General features: G+C 35.0%; 1 protein-coding gene and 1 pseudogene across 9 annotated transcripts in view; both read right to left on the bottom strand.

Moving 5' to 3' along the window:
- The window catches only part of PAG1 (phosphoprotein membrane anchor with glycosphingolipid microdomains 1), a 224,886-nt gene that overhangs the window by 84,547 nt on the left and 121,736 nt on the right, over positions 1 to 18,603 (bottom strand). Inside the window, exon 4 of one of the 9 annotated variants that reach the window (XM_074201514.1) lies at positions 11,914 to 11,952. The exons of the other annotated variants lie outside the window; for them this stretch is intronic. The gene's annotated coding sequence lies outside the window, so the exon portion shown is untranslated. The remainder of the gene's footprint in view (positions 1 to 11,913; positions 11,953 to 18,603) is intronic. 9 annotated transcript variants of the gene reach the window in all.
- On the bottom strand, positions 6,477 to 18,168 carry LOC141499179 (glucosamine 6-phosphate N-acetyltransferase pseudogene; annotated as a pseudogene).

The following is an 18,603-nucleotide window of genomic DNA, read 5'->3' as shown; positions in this document are numbered from 1 at the left end:
TCACTATGGAACTGAATTAATTGGCACTGATGGCTGATGGGCTTAAGGCAGTGAAAGGTGCAGAAAAGTAAAGCAATATCACTAGGAAATGCCATGCTGATTTAAATAACATAAAAACAGATTAAGATACTTAGGATTAAGTGATAAAATCAATGTGAGAAAAATCAAAATAAATGCTTGGCAAAAGAAAATGGCAAAGAGTAAAGTCAGGAGTTGTAACTTAAACACATCAATGAGGATGACAGAATTAATGCCTCAATGTCTATGTAAACAATGAATATAAAGTCCAAGAAAATTGAATAGAATAAGAAAAATGGGTTCTATCATATACAAGTTTTTATTATTATTACTATTATTATTATTAAAGTAGGGTAATGCTTAGAGCATAAATGCCACTATGTATAGGACCTTATAAAAAAAAGTCTAATCATATCCAGCATGAGAAAAAGAGAATATAATTTGCACTGAAATTCTTAACAACAAACTGCTAGGTAGGCATGTTTGAGAAGAATCTGGTCCATTGCCTTTCACAGATATGCTAAGGACAGGAAACTTATATACCATGAGAGTTAGGATGGTGTTGACTCAGTAAAGGAGAATTTTGTAATCTGTTCAAATGATATATCATTGGACTTCAATATTATCTATTTTACAATATACTGGGCTGCGTATTGGCTCTTTCCTCTGCAGACCAAAACACTGCTTCTGACTTTGCTTCCTAGACTTCATTTCTTACCCTGAACAAGCCAAGCCAGGACAGGATGTATAGAAATAGCAAAATAAAATGGGAGAGTAGATCTCTGAAGTTTGTTGGTCTTTCATCTCTTCTATAGCTAACCTAATCCTGATTCTGGTTAATATTCTCAGTCCTTGTCCCTCATAATAGCTTAGAGAATGTTAGGGTTTCTAGCTCTCAGGGAGCTGAGTAACTGTCCAGTTGAACTCTTTTATTCTATATTTGAGGACATTCAACTATCACTTACATTAGACTTATTTGGGTCCAAACGAGACTACACCAGGGAGGAAATTTCCTCCAGTAATGCAGACCATCAAGTTCTTCTGAAATTTAGGTCTTAGAGAACTGATTGAGGAACTGAAGGCTATATGAACTCCTCTAGAGTTCCCCCATTAATATTTATGTATCAGAATTGGGACTTGACTCCACTCTTCCTGACGTCCAGACCAGTTCTTTGTTTACTAAGTACACTGCCTCTCATTGCATATCTATTACTTACAAAGTATGGGGCAACATACATCTATGGTTTCAAGACCAGTTTAATAACATTTGGAAAGGTCTATCTTGATTGATTGTGTTTTTATTTGTTTATTTTATTTTGTTCTGTTATGTTTTTTGGTGTTAGTGACTTTTGAAGACTATTTACTGAGTCACATTGCTGTTTGATAATTTCAGTTGTGGATGACTCTTTGTGACATCTTTTTTGGGATTTTCTTGGCAAAAGTACTAGAGTGGTTGTCATTTCCTTCTCCAACTCATTTAACAGATAGGGCAATTGAGGCATATAGGGTTCAGTGACTTGCCCTGGGTCACACAGGTAATAAACTGTTTGAGACTGGATTTGAATTCAAGAAAATGAGTCTTCTTAATTTCAAGCCCAGTGCTTTATTCACTACACCATATCAATTGTTTTCTACCAAGTCAAAGCAAGAGTATAACCTGTAGCAGTGGAATGATGTAGATAGCAATGCACTCTCAGAATGAAAACAGTTCCATATTAGATGAACCTTTTATAAACAATGTTTCCTTAGGATTGAAGGCAATTGAGAAAATAACTTTGCTCTTTTTATGTTCGTCACAATAATAATGAACTTTTGAGAGATCTTCATGGTCCTTTCTGTTTCATTTGTATTGATGCTACAGGAGGTAGAGATATTTTTGCAGATTATATTATCTGCAAATTGTAGAGAGAATGGGACAGCCCAGTTTGCTGAAGTTCTGTCATCATCTGTTTTGGTGTAGTTGGCATAAAACCATTGTTATCATAATCAGCACAAACTTCTATAATTTCAGAAGTGTTCAAATCCTTTTTGTTAATATTGAAATCACATAATCATGATAACTAAGGCACTTTCTCTGCAATCATGAAGTTTACAATCTAATTGCACTTTAGGGTCCAAGAAATAAGCAAATATTTAATGGTTATATAGTAGCCATGATAACTGTAATAATGAAAAGAATCTTAAAATTTTTTAAATGCTTAACATCAAATAAAATGAGTATTTCATAAAAGAACAGAAAAAGGATTGTAAGTGAAAATACAAGTCTCCATTATATACAATTGGCTTTTCTTTTAAAGTATATAATAAATGATGAACAGAATCAATAGGCTATTCATAGAGGGAATAAAGATGTGAGATATAAAGTAAGAGACAAGGTCCAAGAAAGGAAAAACCAAATTTTTCTAATCAAGTGGAACAGAATAGGTTTCAAAATAGGTTTCAAGAAGAAGGGCATATTTAGGCTGGGTGTTGAAGGATGAGAAAGATTTTTAAAAGGCTAAGACAGGTGAAAAGGGCAACACAATGGATGGAATGAACAAAGCAAGACATCAGGACAGTGACATTCCTGGTTTGACTGGATTATAAGGCACATGAAAGGAAGTGGTATCGAGGAGGCATGGTACAGAGGTGTCCAGTTACTGATGGTATTGGCAATGACTATTGGCAGTGGATGTGGAACAACTGGAGACTGGAAAGATTGTTAGAACCATGTAAAGAAGATTTTAAGTTATCTGGACCATTCACTTACCCTGATTTTGAACTGAGCTTGGAATCTCTTCCATTTTTGTTGGATACATGTAAAGTACTAGTCTTACAGGCTGAGTTTGCAACTTATTCAGTAAGCAATATAGAACTACTGAAAGGTCTTGAGCAGAAGAATAACATGACCAGTCTGTATATAAGGAATATTATTCTGTTAGAGATGTGAATTACAGACTGGAACAGGAAGAAATTGGAGACAGAGGGGCTAGATAGGAGGCTAATGCATTAGTTCAAGTGGATATTAATAAGGACCTGTACCAAGATGGTAGCAGGAATAATAGAAATAACGGGATGTATCTGATAGTTGAAAGGACTTAATTGACAGGATGTGGGGATTTGACAGGAGAGGAAAGAGTTAAAGAGTAATCTCTTGAGGAGAAGGAACCAAAGTCACATAATTAATTGATGGCAGAGAAAAAAGCTAGAACTTCTCCTTTTAAGAAAAGCCCATCCCTGATGATACTCCCTTAAGGAGGAAAGTGGAATGAAAAGGGGAAATCTTAATGTTGTTTTCAGGGCTGCATCAGGCTCAGATGTGTCTCCAGTTGTCTGAGTTGGTACTCTGAATGCATTTCTTCACTTTAAGTATGCTACTGAAATAAAATTTGTACTACTGGCATAGAAAATATGTCATTTTAAAATCATTAGGGTTAGGGTTCTTAATTATTTTGTTTTATGGATTCCCATGACAGAGTAAAACCTAAGGACCCTATTTTCAAATGAGTAAAATAAAATACATAAAATTATAAAGAAAATCAATTGCAATAAAATAGGTGTATAATTTTCCCCCCATCTAAGTTAACAGATCCCCAGAAATCCAACAGTAGCCTACAGATTCAGAATCTTTGCTTCACAATGTCATACTACCCTCTTAGGAGGAGGTTCTCTACTCCTTTGCCCAACCTTCTGAAAGCAGTTTAGCTCAACCCAAGGTGTGTCCACAAGATTTCTGAGATTGAGGACAACAGCTGATTTCTCTTTTAGATAGAGAAACTGGAGCTCAAGGTCACTAGACTACATTATTATGCTTACAATTAACTGTAAACATCATTATGCTTACAGTCCAGTGGCATAGCCCCTGGAGGCCCTGAGTCACCTTTGTAGATGAAACATCAGAGAGTGAAACAGCATGGTTCTGTGAATAAAACACTGGATTTGGAGTCAGAAGAGAAGGTTTCAAATTTCAGCTCTGACACTTTCTATCTTAGATGCCACAGAAGTCATTTAAGCTCTCTTAGACTGTTTTACTGAAAAAAAAAGTGTGGGTGGGAATCCAAAGATCCCTCTAATCTATGGGCCTACAAAATACTAATTTCTAAATAAATTAGTTCATATTTGTCTAGCCTGTCAGGAACAGCTCCTTTCATCAAAAAAAAAAAAAATAAAAGGCATTTTCTCATTCAACTGCTTCTAAGCCCACAAAGAAAAAGAAAAAAGAAAAATGAGTGCTATAAGTAACTCATTTTGAGTGAGAGTAACAGCTTCTTGGTTCCTATGTCTTTGGAATTCTCTCAATTTCTCTCAATTATAATTATTATTACTGTGTAGGTTTCCCTACATCATTTCCTCTTTTACCCATCTCACAAGGAGATGCCAAGAAAAACACTTCTCCTTGGACAAATGATGTTATTCTGTCTTGTCTTCTCCAGTAGATTGTCCCCTCTAGTAACCTTCAATATTTTCTTCTCCCTACAAAACCTCTATATCTCTCTATAGAACCAACTAATGATGTTGTATAAGATATACTCCCATATTTAACCCCTATATAAACCCTGTAGTTTAAATAGTCTCCAATACACTGACCTGTGAACCTAATCACTATCCAACATTGTTTCACCAAGAAAATAGCAGAGATCTAGACAACCAACTCACATAGGAACCTTATTGAACTGGGAATTGCCTATATGTAGGAAAGAGACAGTGCAGACACTGAAATAATCTCTAGATTATTTCCTGGATTAGGAATTTATATCCTAGTAATGAGACAACAAGAATTTAGAAGGTGATAAATTTTCCTCACATCCTCCACTCTAGTCTAATATACAACAATTTTGTCTTAAACTTATAAGTTGGAGAATTGGGCCAATCATTCATTTTAGAGTTGTTGAAGCTATGTAGTATACTCTCATGCTGTCACTTCCACGGATTTTCAAACCATTCCATCCTTACACAAACCTTCTGGTGCTCACCCTCTTGGCTGAGAACCTTGCTTCCAATGAAAAAATTGAGGGCATTTACCTAGAGCACCTTCTTCTCTCCCCATTTTACATCATTTCCTCTTTTATAAATCTCACAAGGAAATGCCAAGAAAAATCCCTCTCCTTGGACAAGTGATCTTATTCTGTGTTATCTTCTCCAGTAGTCTGCCCCTCTAGTAACCTTCAATCTTTTTCTCTCTCTCTACAAAACCTCTATATCTGTCTATAAAACATCTATCTCTCTCCCATCCTTAAAAACCCTCAGTTGGTATGTCCATCCCCAATGCTGATTGTCTTTACTGCATTTCATGGTTACACTCTTTGAGAAGACTGCCTAAAATTGGTATTTCTACTTCTTTTCCTTTTATTCAGTTCTTAACTCTTTGAAGTCTGACTTTTGACCTCACCATTCAATTGAAACTGTTTTCTCCAAAGTTACCATTGTCAAATCTAATGGATTTTTCTCAGTCTTCATCCCTCCTGACCTCTCTGCCTCTGACACTGTTGATTATCTTCTCCCAGATGCTCTCTTCTGTCAAGGGTTTTGTGGCACTATTCTCTCCTGGTTCTTCTCCTTATCTGACTGCTTCTTTTTGGTCTTCTCTGTGTATTCTTCACCTGCTACTGCTGCTAAAGATTTTGTTCTATGTCATCTTCTTTTCTCCCTTTAAACTATTTTTTTTTACCTCTTTTCTGACTGCCAGTCTCACATCTCCAATTGCCTACTGGATATCTTGAACTGGATGTCTGCTAGACAGCTTAAACTCAAATGTCCAAAACTGAACTTGTTAGCTTCTCCCAAAGCCTCCCCTCTTCCTATGATCCTCATTACTACCATGGATACCATCATCCTTTCAAACAGCCACTCCCAACTTTAGTGCTGTCCTTGACTCCTTACTCTCTCTCACACACTTCACCCCCCATCCAATTTATTGCCAATGTCTATCATTTCTACCTTTGTAATATCTCTCATTTATATCTCCTCTTCTCTAATATTGCCATCACCTCAGTGTAGTCCCTTACTACATCAAGACAGGATTGTGATGATTGGTCTTCCCTCAAGTCTCTCTCTCTCTCTCTCTCTCTCTCTCTCTCTTCCAGTCCACCCTCCCCACTTAGCAGTCAAATTGATATCCTGAAAAATTCAAGCCTGACCATATCACCCCTCTATTCAATCAACTCCAGTGTTTCAGTATTGCTGTCAGGATCCAATATTTCCCTTCAAAATGTAGCCCTTTCCTTCCTATCTAGTATTCTTGTTTTTTTGAAAATTTTAAATTTTTATTAGCTCCTTAAAATATCTGTATTCAAGGAATTATAATGGTTAGTTTATTCAACATTAAGAAGTTAGCCTGTGATTAAACCTATATAAGAATAAGTTTTTGATTATAATTTAAGAAATTAGTTATCTAATAATTTTTGTATAATAGAATTTTTTTACACAATCTGTTTCTTTTGAATAAGAAGATAGTAAACAGATTCTCTATATACCTTGACTACAAAGAAAAACAGGATAAATTTCAAGTTAAAAATATAATCATTTTGTTAATATTATTTTCCTTTCATAACATTCATTCCTTTTCTAATATCAGAGCATGCTCAATCAATACAGTTTAATATTTTAATAATATTCAAACTTGTTCAATATTTTATGGGGGGAGGGATGTCACAGGTTTTGTAGCAATAAAGTATTTTGATTTTCTAAAAGAATAACCTAGTAGCAATAAATTTCTTTGTTTAGAAATCTGTGATACATGCAGTTTTCTTCAGCTATAGTATATCCAAATTTTTATAGAAACCAACATTTTGTGGGAGACATTTGAGGGTAATTTTGTAACAGTTCAGTTTTTTACTTAGCAGAGTAAGAGTTGACAACAGCTTTTCCCAGTTGCATTCATCACTCACATCTTCTACCTCTCTCTCTCTTTGCACATGAATGTATGTTCTATTATCAGAGTTGTAGTAACAATCTGCCCTATAGTGACATCTTCTACGACTGTAACATAATAATCCCGTGACTTCCTCATAAGGTCAAATGATCTCAGGGCTGACCAGTTTCTGTCAGCTGACCAAGAACCATTCAAAAAGCCTCTGTCTAGATTGGTTGTACAGAGATGTCTCAAAATCAAACCATCTCCCAAATGTGTTGGAAAACAGCTGGAGAAAAATGTTACAGTCATGTGGCTCTAGTTCATCTCTTTCAATAGACTTAGGTTAAATATAGATGTTTTGGGGTGGTTAGGTGGTGCAGTGGATAAAGCACCAGTCCTGGAGTCAGGAGTACCTGGGTTCAGATCCGGACTCAGACACTTAATAATTACCTAGCTGTGTGGCCTTGGGCAAGCCACTTAACCCCATTTGCCTTGCAAAAAACTCAAAATAAATAAATAAACAAATAAATAGATAAATAAATAAATATAGATGTTTTGTCAGGTTTCATGATTGCAATCAGGACTGACCAAATATGCATTCTACTTCCATTTCCCCTAACATTCTTATATCTTACTTATCCTCACATATTCTGTGATTCAGTGACACTGGTCTCCCTCTGTTCCTTGTACAATAATCCCCCATGCATGAAATTCCCTCACTATTCATCTCTGCTTCCTTATTTCCTTCAAGTCCTAACTAAAATAATTCCCTCTGCAAGAAGCCTTTTCTGATTCCCCCCTTAAAGTTAATGCTTTTCCTCTGTTTATTATCTCAAATTTATCCTGTATCTATCTTGTTTGTACATAGTTATTTCCATGTTGTTTCTCCCATCAGGTTGTAAGCTCCTTCAAAGGAGGGTTTGTCTCTTTCTGTATCACCATATTTGCCATACTCCCTGACAAGATCTCACTGACTCTCACTATTCTGTAAAATATGTGCCTTTATATAGATGAAGAAACTATAGTAGAGAGATTAAGTAACTTGTCTAAGGACAAAGAGCTAGCAATAGTCTGAGGTAGAAAATAATGGGATGAGAGACTCACATGTCAAATTAAATAGTCTAATTTTAGCAGTTCAGTATTATCAAGTCTTCTTTTCAAACTCTTGAGTCTTTGGATTTCAAGTTGCCATTTTTCAGATAACTATATCACTACCATAGCCATTATTTTCATGTAAGACATACATAATGCAATGTAGGAGAAAATATTACTTAAAAGGACAAATGTTTCACCTCCTAATTATGACTTCTATCTGTAGAAATAAGAAGCTATTAAAACATATTTTAAAAATCTCAGCTTATTTGCTGCTTGGAATTTGGAGATTCTTCTCTAGCCTAACAGTTTCTGATTCGGTATGCACATCACAGATTCCTGCCAAGTCCATTACAGTGAGCAAACAATGTCTTCTCTGTCAGAATGGAGAATGAATAGTATCACAAAATGCTCCTCTAATGTACAGCCCTCCCCAACCTTCCCCAACAGTCTAACTAGAATGAAGAGTGATTGAAAAAACACCACTTTGCTTTTGCCAAATTGAAAGCCCATTCTGGAAATCTAAAGAATAAGTAATAACAGATATATACTGAGTTCTAAACACAAAAAGTTGATAAGTATATTTTCTTTTAAATTGGCTCATAAATTTTTGTGTTCCAGTATGTGCATGGTATGTGAACAAACATCTACCAACAGAGAAGAAAGGAGGAGTTTCATCAGATGCTATTTCAAGGCTTTAAAAAAACAGCTTCCAGCAACAAACTGAAAACCAACCAAGAGGGAAACTTCTGAGAAATGACACAGCAACCTGTTTTAAAATACTGGCAGCAAATTCATTATTTTTTGAGGTTGACTATAAATTCAGTTGCCTTTCCTGAGCTTCCTTTTGCGCTAAAGCTCAAGATTCATGTACAGAAAATGCCTGAAGATATACATCTGAAATTCAGCAAACAAGGTTGACAGCTTTGCTTGTGATTTAGCTTCTTTCCTGAATATATGTACGTTTACATATCCATATGATAAACAATATGCATACATGCATATTATATCATGTTTAATTATTTTTTGTACCAGAAAATTATGGTCATGATCTTTCAGAATAAATACTTCATGAAGTATTTTCAGAAGCCAACGGAAGGCTTTCTTAATTGAGCTTTTCATGGCAAAAGAAAATTAAAATTTTATATTGTCTCACATATTCATGAATCTTTTTATGGTGTTGCATGTCATTAACCAGGGCTCTTCTGTCCTTTATGACTTGGACACAGCAAGTACTTTATTTTAACCACTAAACTTAGAAGGTCCTACTTCATTTCTAATAGAAATAATGTCTAAGGAAACAATGAAAATATGTGCATGATTTGTCTAAATTTTAAAACAGTGTCTTTCTCAGAGTTCAGCCTCCTCAGAGTTCCTAAGTGTGACACTGCCCCCTCTCATGCCAATGTGGGCAATTCAAATGATCTTGAACACGTGGGATTGTTGCTGAGTTTTTGAAGGTTCTGTCCTGAGGAAGTCATCTCTTTTACTTCTCTCATCCACAATGAAGAAACCTTGTCATTGTATATCAATTGATTATTCATTGTACTAATTATATAAATATATTAGAAAAGAAAAGGAAATCATAGTTTGACTAATTAAACTAAATGGATTTCAATTCATTAATGGACAGGATAAATTATGAAGTATGACTTTTTAAAGATCAATAATCTTTTTTTCCAGTAGAAAGTTCAGCTTGAAATCAAGAAATTCTGAGTCCTGTCTCTGACACATACTAGCTGTTTGACCATGGGCATATTTTAATTATTTCAGAGCTCTAACCAACTCATTCTGTTAAGATAGAGAAGAATTGTTGATCTGCATCAAGAGATGAAATTTCCACATCAGGAATTCTCTATGCCAATAAAATCATACTTCTTATACCATCCCAATACTCCTCAAATCCATTTCCAATTATTTTTGTGGGTTATCACTGAGCCATCAACATTCCAAAATGTGCCCTGTACACAGTAGGTACTTAAAAATGTAGACTGCTTAATTTTGAAGGGATGTTGCATAGTGGGGAGAGAGCTACCCTTTGAGCTTGAAAGCCATGTTTCAAGTCCTGCTTCTAACTTTAGAGCCAGAGTCTACCCACCCCCAGTCCTCCAATTCCATCATGTTTTCAGAGAGGCATCATGGAGTAGGGAGAAAAAATAATTTTGGAATAAGAGGATGTGAATTTAAATCCTGGCTGTGCCAACTCTGACATGTGTTTTTGGGCAAGATACATAAACACTCTGGGATCAATTTCTTTATTTATAAAATACAGTGTTGACCAAGAATAAGGGTGTTGAGCTCAAATAGAAATGGGAACCACTGCTCCTTATACACCAAGATCCCTGTAGCTGCATTTTGATGTAGAAAGTCACCTACTAAAAATATCCATATTCTGTTATATTTTAAAATTTTTATTAAATATTTTCCAAATACATTTTAATCCAGTTTACATGTTTGACACTTCTGGCCCATATGACTTCTAAGATCCCCTCTAAATTTAAAATCTATGATCTTATTATCTTTAATCTTATGATGAACAGGCTCACTTGCCCTAATTAAGGATAGGCAAGTGATTCAGGGACAACTTTCAAAACCAAAGAATATTAAAAAGCTACTCTGCATTGAAATTCTACTTGTCAGACTACATGTGATAAAGTACTCTGTCAAATTTTAAAAGGACATTGGCAAATACTTTATATAATATCTTAAATTTTGCAAAGTGCCTTACACACATTTTTTCATTTGAACCTCATACTAGTCAGTGAGGTAAATTCTAGAGGTATTCTCATCTCCAATTATACATGAGAAAAGTGAAACTTGGATAAATTGAAATGATTTACCTGTGATCATAGAGTGTAAAAGATGGAATTTGAACCTATGTCCTTCTTTACTACAAAGCTATCTGATTTTTGCCATTTTTACATTGCCATTCTACCTGTTACCCTTCTAAAGAGAAGACTGGAAACCATATTGCATAGGGAAAAATAGAAGAAAGTGGCTGGAAAAGACTCTGGGTTAACAAAAGGAAATTCAATATAATTGAACTTTATTACTGCAAAAATAATTATATAAATCATTGTAGTATCAAACTATGGGAATTCAAAAGGACAGAATTTTAAGATCCTGAAACTTTTCATTATATCACAGTTCCCTCGCTATATGTGAGAATATCTGACATTTATGCAACATCTTAAGATTTACAAAGCCCCTTTAATAAACACACATTATCTCATAATGGAACATGATTATAGTTGTTAAATATATGAAGGGCCTTCATGTGGAAAAGGGAGAAGACTTAGCTATGTGGCTTCAGAAAGCAGACCTAGGTTTATTGAGTGGAAATTACAGGGAAACAGATTTCAGCTTAATATAAGGAAGACCTCCTCTTGAGCTACCTAAAATTAAAATAGGTTTGCAATATAATGAGTTCCCTGCCAGGAAGTGTTCAGAGGCTTACTGATCTCTTGTCAAGGATGTTGTAAAAGAATTGATAGTGGGGGCAGAGCTGAAAAATTGATGAAATAATTTGTGGAGTCCCTTCCAAATTCATGGAAGTAGTGTAATAGAGCAACATAAGAATGAGTGAAAAAAGAAACATTTAATTTGAATCCTGTCTAAAAAAAAAAGAAGTGTCAGAAAAATGTGAATTTAGGAAGGAAATTTAATAGATAATTTGGTTGTTTATCATGTATATGTCACTTTGAATCCTCAGAGATGAAACATTCAAAATGAGTGAAGAAAAAAGAGAAAAGCAGGATAAATGCCATTTTCATGATTATACCATACACTGTCCTTCCATTCAATGAGTATCTGCTAAAGGCATGCAGTTGCAAGCAAAGAATCCTGACAGATTTCCCACTGCTCTCACTAAGGCCCAGCTGGCTCCCAGGTGCTCTCTGTGTTTCCCCTGACAGCATTGCATAGCTCCAATTTGGCATTTTGCTAGGTTGCATCAACAACACAAATATTACCTGCATTCCAGGAGCCCCTGTTTTAGCTTCCAATCGTATCTATGAAAATTAAAAAAGTAGGGGAGAAGAAAGAGTACATCAGTACAGCAGTACATCTCTGCCTCCAGCCTTCTCACCTTGATCTGGCCAGACATAAACACAATTAGGAATGGGAACCATGGGCTTCTAACTGTGCTAAGCAGAATGTTATAATATCTTTTTCAGCTTCTTCAATGGCAATATGAAAAATCATGTTTAACTTAAAAGACTATGAGGAGAATATTTAAAAGACTGGAAAACCAGTCTAAGATCTTCAAATGAACACCTATAAAAATGTTAATGGAAGAAAAATTCTACTCCTTTTGAGATGACAATAAAGGAGGGGACTTAAGAGTGTCAAGTAGGCCAGAGGAAAAAAAGAAAAATTATGGAAGGCATCTATTTCTTCACTAGAAATATTTGTAAGCCTATGCTAAGTATTAGGTAGGGTGCTTTTTCTCCTGAGGTAAGAAAAATTACAATATAGCACAGCAACCCCAAACTACACATGCTTGCAGAAGCATATTTTCAAAAATTTATAATTGAGTAGCTAGATGGTAAAGTGGATAGAGTGTTGGACTTGGAGCCAAAAAGACTTAGCTTCATGAGTTCAAATCTGGTCTCATACTGGCTAGCTCTGTGACCCTGGCAAGTCACTTCATCTTGCTTGCCTCAGTTTCCTCATCTGTAAAATGTACTGGAAAAGAAAAGAAAATGGAGAACCATTCTAGGATCTCTGCCAAGGAAACTGCTAATAGGGTCACAAAGAATCAGAAATGACTGAAAAATTACAAAACAACAAAGTTCTTAATTGTACATCTAAACCTAATATTTACATTGTAAAAGAAATGTATGACGTGAGAGAGGTAGCCCTAAAATAATTCTATAAATATTTAAACAATTCTACAAATATTTAAAATCGATTTCTGAGGTAGAAGATGAAGTGATTTGCTTTTTAATTTTTTAATTGTTTAGAAATACAAATTTGAAAATAGCATGTAAGGCATCTATAGTCCTGTTTTACATATTCCTTTAAATATAAAAACATATGAACCGATAGAGTAAAGAATCAGGGGGCAGCTAGGTAGTACAGTGGATATGTTTAGAGCACCATCCCTGGAGTCAAGAGAACTTAAATTCAAATCTGACCTCAGACACTTAGTACTTACTTAGCTGTTTGATCTTGGACAAGTCACTTAACCCCATTGCCTTGCAACCCCTCCCCCCCAAAAAAAGAAAGTTGAACCAGAAAGATAGTACACCAAGACTACAATAACAGATAAAACAAAAGATGAAAGAACATAGGCAATGATCAATACTAATTTCAGATGGCTGATGTTACAACATAACTTACTCCTCTCAGGAGAGGAACTGGGGACTATGGGTGCAGAAAGTTAATAAACCACAGTATCAGCCAATTTCTTTTAAATAAAAGACATTATTAGGAAGTAGCTTCAGTGTGGAACAAAACAAAGTTTATTAATAAAACATTAAACAACATATCCCTAATTAAAGAGTGTACAGGCTCTCTTAGCTCTCTCTTTAGGATTAATTACCTCATTCTCCAAGTCATTCCCCCAACTGCCTATTTAAGTCTGAAAAGTAGAGAAAGGTAGAAATAAAAAGAGTTTCTGTTTTTACTTTCCATCTTGTACAGTACAGTTGTCAGTCACTGCACTAACCCTATTCTCCCTGGGATACAAGATTTCATAATACATGTTACCATTATCACCCTTTCTATACATTTTTAGTACATTGTTCATTCAAACATTTATTGAGTACCTGATGTATGAGAAATATTGGTCTGGCTGTTGTGGAGAATATACAAAGAAGTATGAGAAACAGTATATAATCTAAAGGATCTTATACTCTAACTTGGATAATTTATGTGTAAATTTGTTGCTGTCATTTCTGTTATATCTGATTCTTCATGACCACTTTTGGGTTTGGTTTTTTTGGGGGTTTTTTGGCTAAGATTCTGGAGTGGTTTGCCATTTCTTCACTCAGCTAATTTTATAGATGAGTAAACTGAGGCAAAAAAGGGTTAAGTGAATTGTCCAAAGTCAACGGCTAGTATCTGAGGCTGGATTGGAACTCAGAAAATGAGGTTTTTTTGACTCCAGGACTGATGCTCTATCCACTGTGCCATTTAGTTGCCTTTGTATGAATGAATATGCATGTATACATATATATATGCATGCATGTATAAACATACATATATGTGTATATACATTTATGTGATTAAGTTAATTTAAGAGACTGTCATGGCTGGAGACAGCCAGTATTAGATACAGAGATAAAAGACTAAGGAACTTCTTTCCCATTAGAGACTTAAGGAGTTAACTCTTACTTTTGAGAAATATTGCTGCCTCATAAATTTAATTTATTTAAATTAATTTTTTTCCTTAGAATAAGATGAAATTATAAAGAGCATTTACTGATTTTCACTTAGTTTTTAAGTATAAAATATATAGACTGGTTAGGGAGGGTTGTGAACTTTTAAAATAATTTGACTATTTCAATATACTTGGTTCCCTCATAATTCTATATATTTTATTTTATGTCTTGAAGAAATGAGTTTTAGAAGGGTCCATAGATTTCACCATGCTGCTCAAGGCTTCTATGACACTTACCACAAGGTTGAAAACCTTTGAAGAAGAAACATTAAAAGAATCAAAGGCTGCCTCCAGGATATTAGATAGTGAAAAGAAAATATTCAGAAGATGTGAAAAATTATATATATAAGCTGTCAATGGACTGTGATATGGCCTAGGGTAGGGAAGACCTATATTTGTGAATTTATGGATACATTGAAGTAAAGCTATTAATCAGATTCCTCTTAAGCATCAATATTATCATTTATAAGACCATTTTTCGCACAGTAAAGTGAACATATTACTTATCTGAAGTTTCATCTACAATATCTCTGACACTCTCTTTTTTTTTTTAGGTTTTTTTTTGCAAGGCAAATGGGGTTAAGTGGCTTGCCCAAGGCCACACAGCTAGGTAATTATTAACTGTCAGAGGCCAGATTTGAACTCAGGTACTCCTGACTCCAGGGCCGGTGCTCTATCCACTGTGCCACCTAGCTGCCCCTCTCTGACACTCTTGAAGTAGGAGCGGCTACCTTTGGTTTGTCACTGCATTTGGCCATGTTATTATTTTCATTTTTTTTTAATAAATCAGAGAGTGATCTGAACAAGACATGCAATCATGGGCTTTTCTCCACTCACTACTCTCCTCATCCTTCAACTGTCAATCATAGCAAACTGAGTAGTTTCATTTTGACTGGGTGAAGGGCTTGGCAGATAAGAGCCTTTATCAGGCTATTTCCTAGCCTTTCATTAGATTTCAAATCAAACCTTTTTTTCTCAACCCTTGATATTTAAATGCACTTAGATAAGAATTAAAACTGCAGCCCCTGCCACTATGCCATTTTCCCCATACTGTTATAATCAACTATGAGGAACTCTTGTGAATTAGTTAGAAATATGAACATGATTTGATTAACTAAATCAAATTGTTATACTAAAAAAAATAGCATAAGGAAACTGAAAGAATATATATTTTTTTGGAATTGTCAAACCTGATTAGTTGGTGTTAAAAATAATGTTTGGATAATATGCATATTGTCTATTTGATTGAAGATCCTGGCATGAAAACTGAAAGAAAATTTAGTAATTAGTTTCATGGCATCAAAGAGATGTTACATCCAATTATTTGGAATTCCAGGAAAACAATTTTGTAAGTTTCTAGAATTTTGAAAATACTAGCAATGAAAATTAGGACACACATTTGATATATTTTTTTAAGAATAGGAGGGAACTTACTCTATAAATACATGTTTATTTAGTAATCATGAGTTGCTCAAACATTTATCAAATGTTTAATACTATGTTTTATATTAAACCTTGGGTATAGAAAGACAAAAAGATTTTAAAAATCTCTGTTTTCAGGGGGTTTAAATTCCATTGGAGGAAACATATGCATATATAGGTAAACTGCTACCATTTCTACTACTACTATTGCTATTACTATCCAGCATCACAACAACCCTGGCAGATAGGTGTTATTATCCTGATTTTATAGATGAGAAAATGAGGCAAACAGAGGTTAAATGACTTACTCAGGATCACACAGACAGTAAGTGTCTGTGATAGGATTTGCACTCAGGACAGGAACTCTAACCATTATACCACCTGACTATCCCTAGGTTAGTGGGTAGAGAAAACAATAGAAGGCGAAGAGATCAGAAAAGTCTTCCTATAGAAGATGATGCTTCAGCTGAGTAGTAAACCATCTTTTGAGTGCTCACATTCTAAATAAGACCACACATCACCACCTCAACTAACTACTGCTTTTTGGAATGGTTTAAATATAGTTCTACGTAGAGTTAGGGAAATACCTTATTCCTATAGTGTTTTTCCTATTTAAATGACTCTTAATTCACTACCATGATAAGGTAGGGGTTGGGGAGGGGTAAGAAGGTGGGTTTGGGATTCTAGGTCTGGTGCAGGAAAGCTATCAGTTCTAAATTGTTCTGCAAATTAAGAGCCTTACAGAGTGTGGTTGAATGACTTCCCCAGGTTGAACTGAAACTGTCTGTAAGTGTTGGAGGTGGAATGAGACCAGGCAATCCTGTCGCCCTGTCAGTCAACTCTCTGTTCATTATGCCATGTTTCTATGGACAGGTTTGAAAAGTGCTATCATTCTCATTTTACATATGAGGAAATTTCATATAAATTGTGACTTGCTGAAATTCACACAAATTAATGTCATAATCAGGGTTGTTTTGACCTCATCATAATGTACAGAATGACTTTTTCAAGTCCCCCTTTCAGATCTGTGATTCTCTATTATTCTGCCAGTCTGGCATATTGTTATCATAGTGACTTATCAGTCCAATCTAGGAGGCAACAGCTGTAATATTTTCTCTGAACCTTTTATCTTGGGTATTTACTGAACATTAGAGATATCAAACACTGGACATTTGTTCAAATATAAGACATTTCTTTTTCATTCATCACATAAGCACATTGTTAAATTCCTCTAGTTTCCACAAGTCATTTCAAGTCTTCAAAATAAATATTAATAAGGTTTTCAAATTAATGGTAAACTTCATAAAAACTCTCCAATAAGTGAAATCCATAAGAAATGGGAGATTTGTCTCCAATGTACACATTTATCAAAAGTCAGTAGCACCAGCAGAAGTCATTTTTTTAAATCATAAAGCTGATTCTGCTGAAATGATTTTGTTTTTCTTTTTTCCCCCTTCTATTCTTGGTGAATGCCAGTCAGTAGACTCTAAAGCATAGATTTTTCATTTAAGTGATGTTTTCCAATTTGAACAGAGGTATAGTGGGTAAAGAGTTGTCCTCCAAGCCAGGAACAGCTGAGTTCTGATCCTGCTTCAGACATTAGTTGTATGGCCCTTGGCAAGTCATTGCATTTTTAGCTCTAGCTAAAAGATGCCAAACTGAAGTTCTCTCATTAGGAATTCCATATATTAATGAAGTCAAAGGTCCAATACCTATTCTAAGGTTTATAAAGCACTTGCTTCATGACAAACCCATAAGACAAGAAATGCAAAAATTATCTTAACCTCATTTTATATATTAAGACACTGATGTTTATGGTAAAACATACATGAACTGATGCTGATTGAAGTGAGTAAAACCAGGAGAATTAACAGCAACATTGCATGATGATCAATTATGATTGACTTAGCTTTTCTTGGAAACACAATGATCCAAGACAATTCCAAAATACTCATGACGGAACTGGATACAAAGCCATCTTGACTTTGCCAAAGAAGACCTTGGTCATGTCACTATAAATATGCAAGTGTGTACAAGTTGCCATTTGTACTACAGAAGAGAATTTCCATTTATAAGATCATAGATCCAGCAATGTACATTTGCTATTTTATAGTTGATATTTACATTCATGTTTGTTGTTTTGTCAATATAACTGTGACCTTGGCAGACTTAATATTTAATGCTTAATATTATCTCTAGTCTACAGTTGTGGGTTAGTCTAATGCTCTTTCCACTGTGCCATATTCTTTCCATTGTTAAAGGAATTTTGTATAATCTTTTAATTTTTTTTGAAAAAAGCTATTTCCCATCACGTCTCCACTCCCCCCACCCCCAGACTTGCCTTTCTATGGCTGTATTTCTCTCCTTGATAAACCTCCTCTGGGACCATCTCTAATTTGCTGTCTGCCTTTAGCTTCATTTCTACATTTCTTCCAGCTGTGCCTCATCTTTTCTAACCCCAGCTGCCTTGACTCTCACTCTCAGCCTTCCTGGGATTTTCTGTATTAACAGTACCAGTCTTCACACCATCTGATATCTTCTGCTTCATTTTTCACTGAATCTAACAGCTGAAATCCCGGATGCCTGCCAAAGCAACAGTCCATTAAGAGAATGGCATTTTCTGGATTTTCATTTTCTCCACTAAGGACAGAGAAAGAAAGAAAATGGGGGGAGGGAGCAGGCAAGAAAAGAGAGATTAGTTTACTGTGATGCCAGAGTGAAGCGGTAAAAGAGAAACCTAAAGTAAAGACAAGTAAATAAAGATGAAATTGGATTTTTTTAAAGAAAAGCATCAAGGCAAGGACATCATTTTTATGGCACTGTGAAAACAATTGCTTTTGAAATTCTTCTTCCA

This window comes from Macrotis lagotis, chromosome X (assembly GCF_037893015.1).
Source record: "Macrotis lagotis isolate mMagLag1 chromosome X, bilby.v1.9.chrom.fasta, whole genome shotgun sequence".
NCBI lineage: Eukaryota > Metazoa > Chordata > Mammalia > Peramelemorphia > Peramelidae > Macrotis > Macrotis lagotis.
The sequence above is the reverse complement of the archived record's forward strand: the minus strand, read 5'-3'. Positions and strand labels throughout refer to the sequence as shown.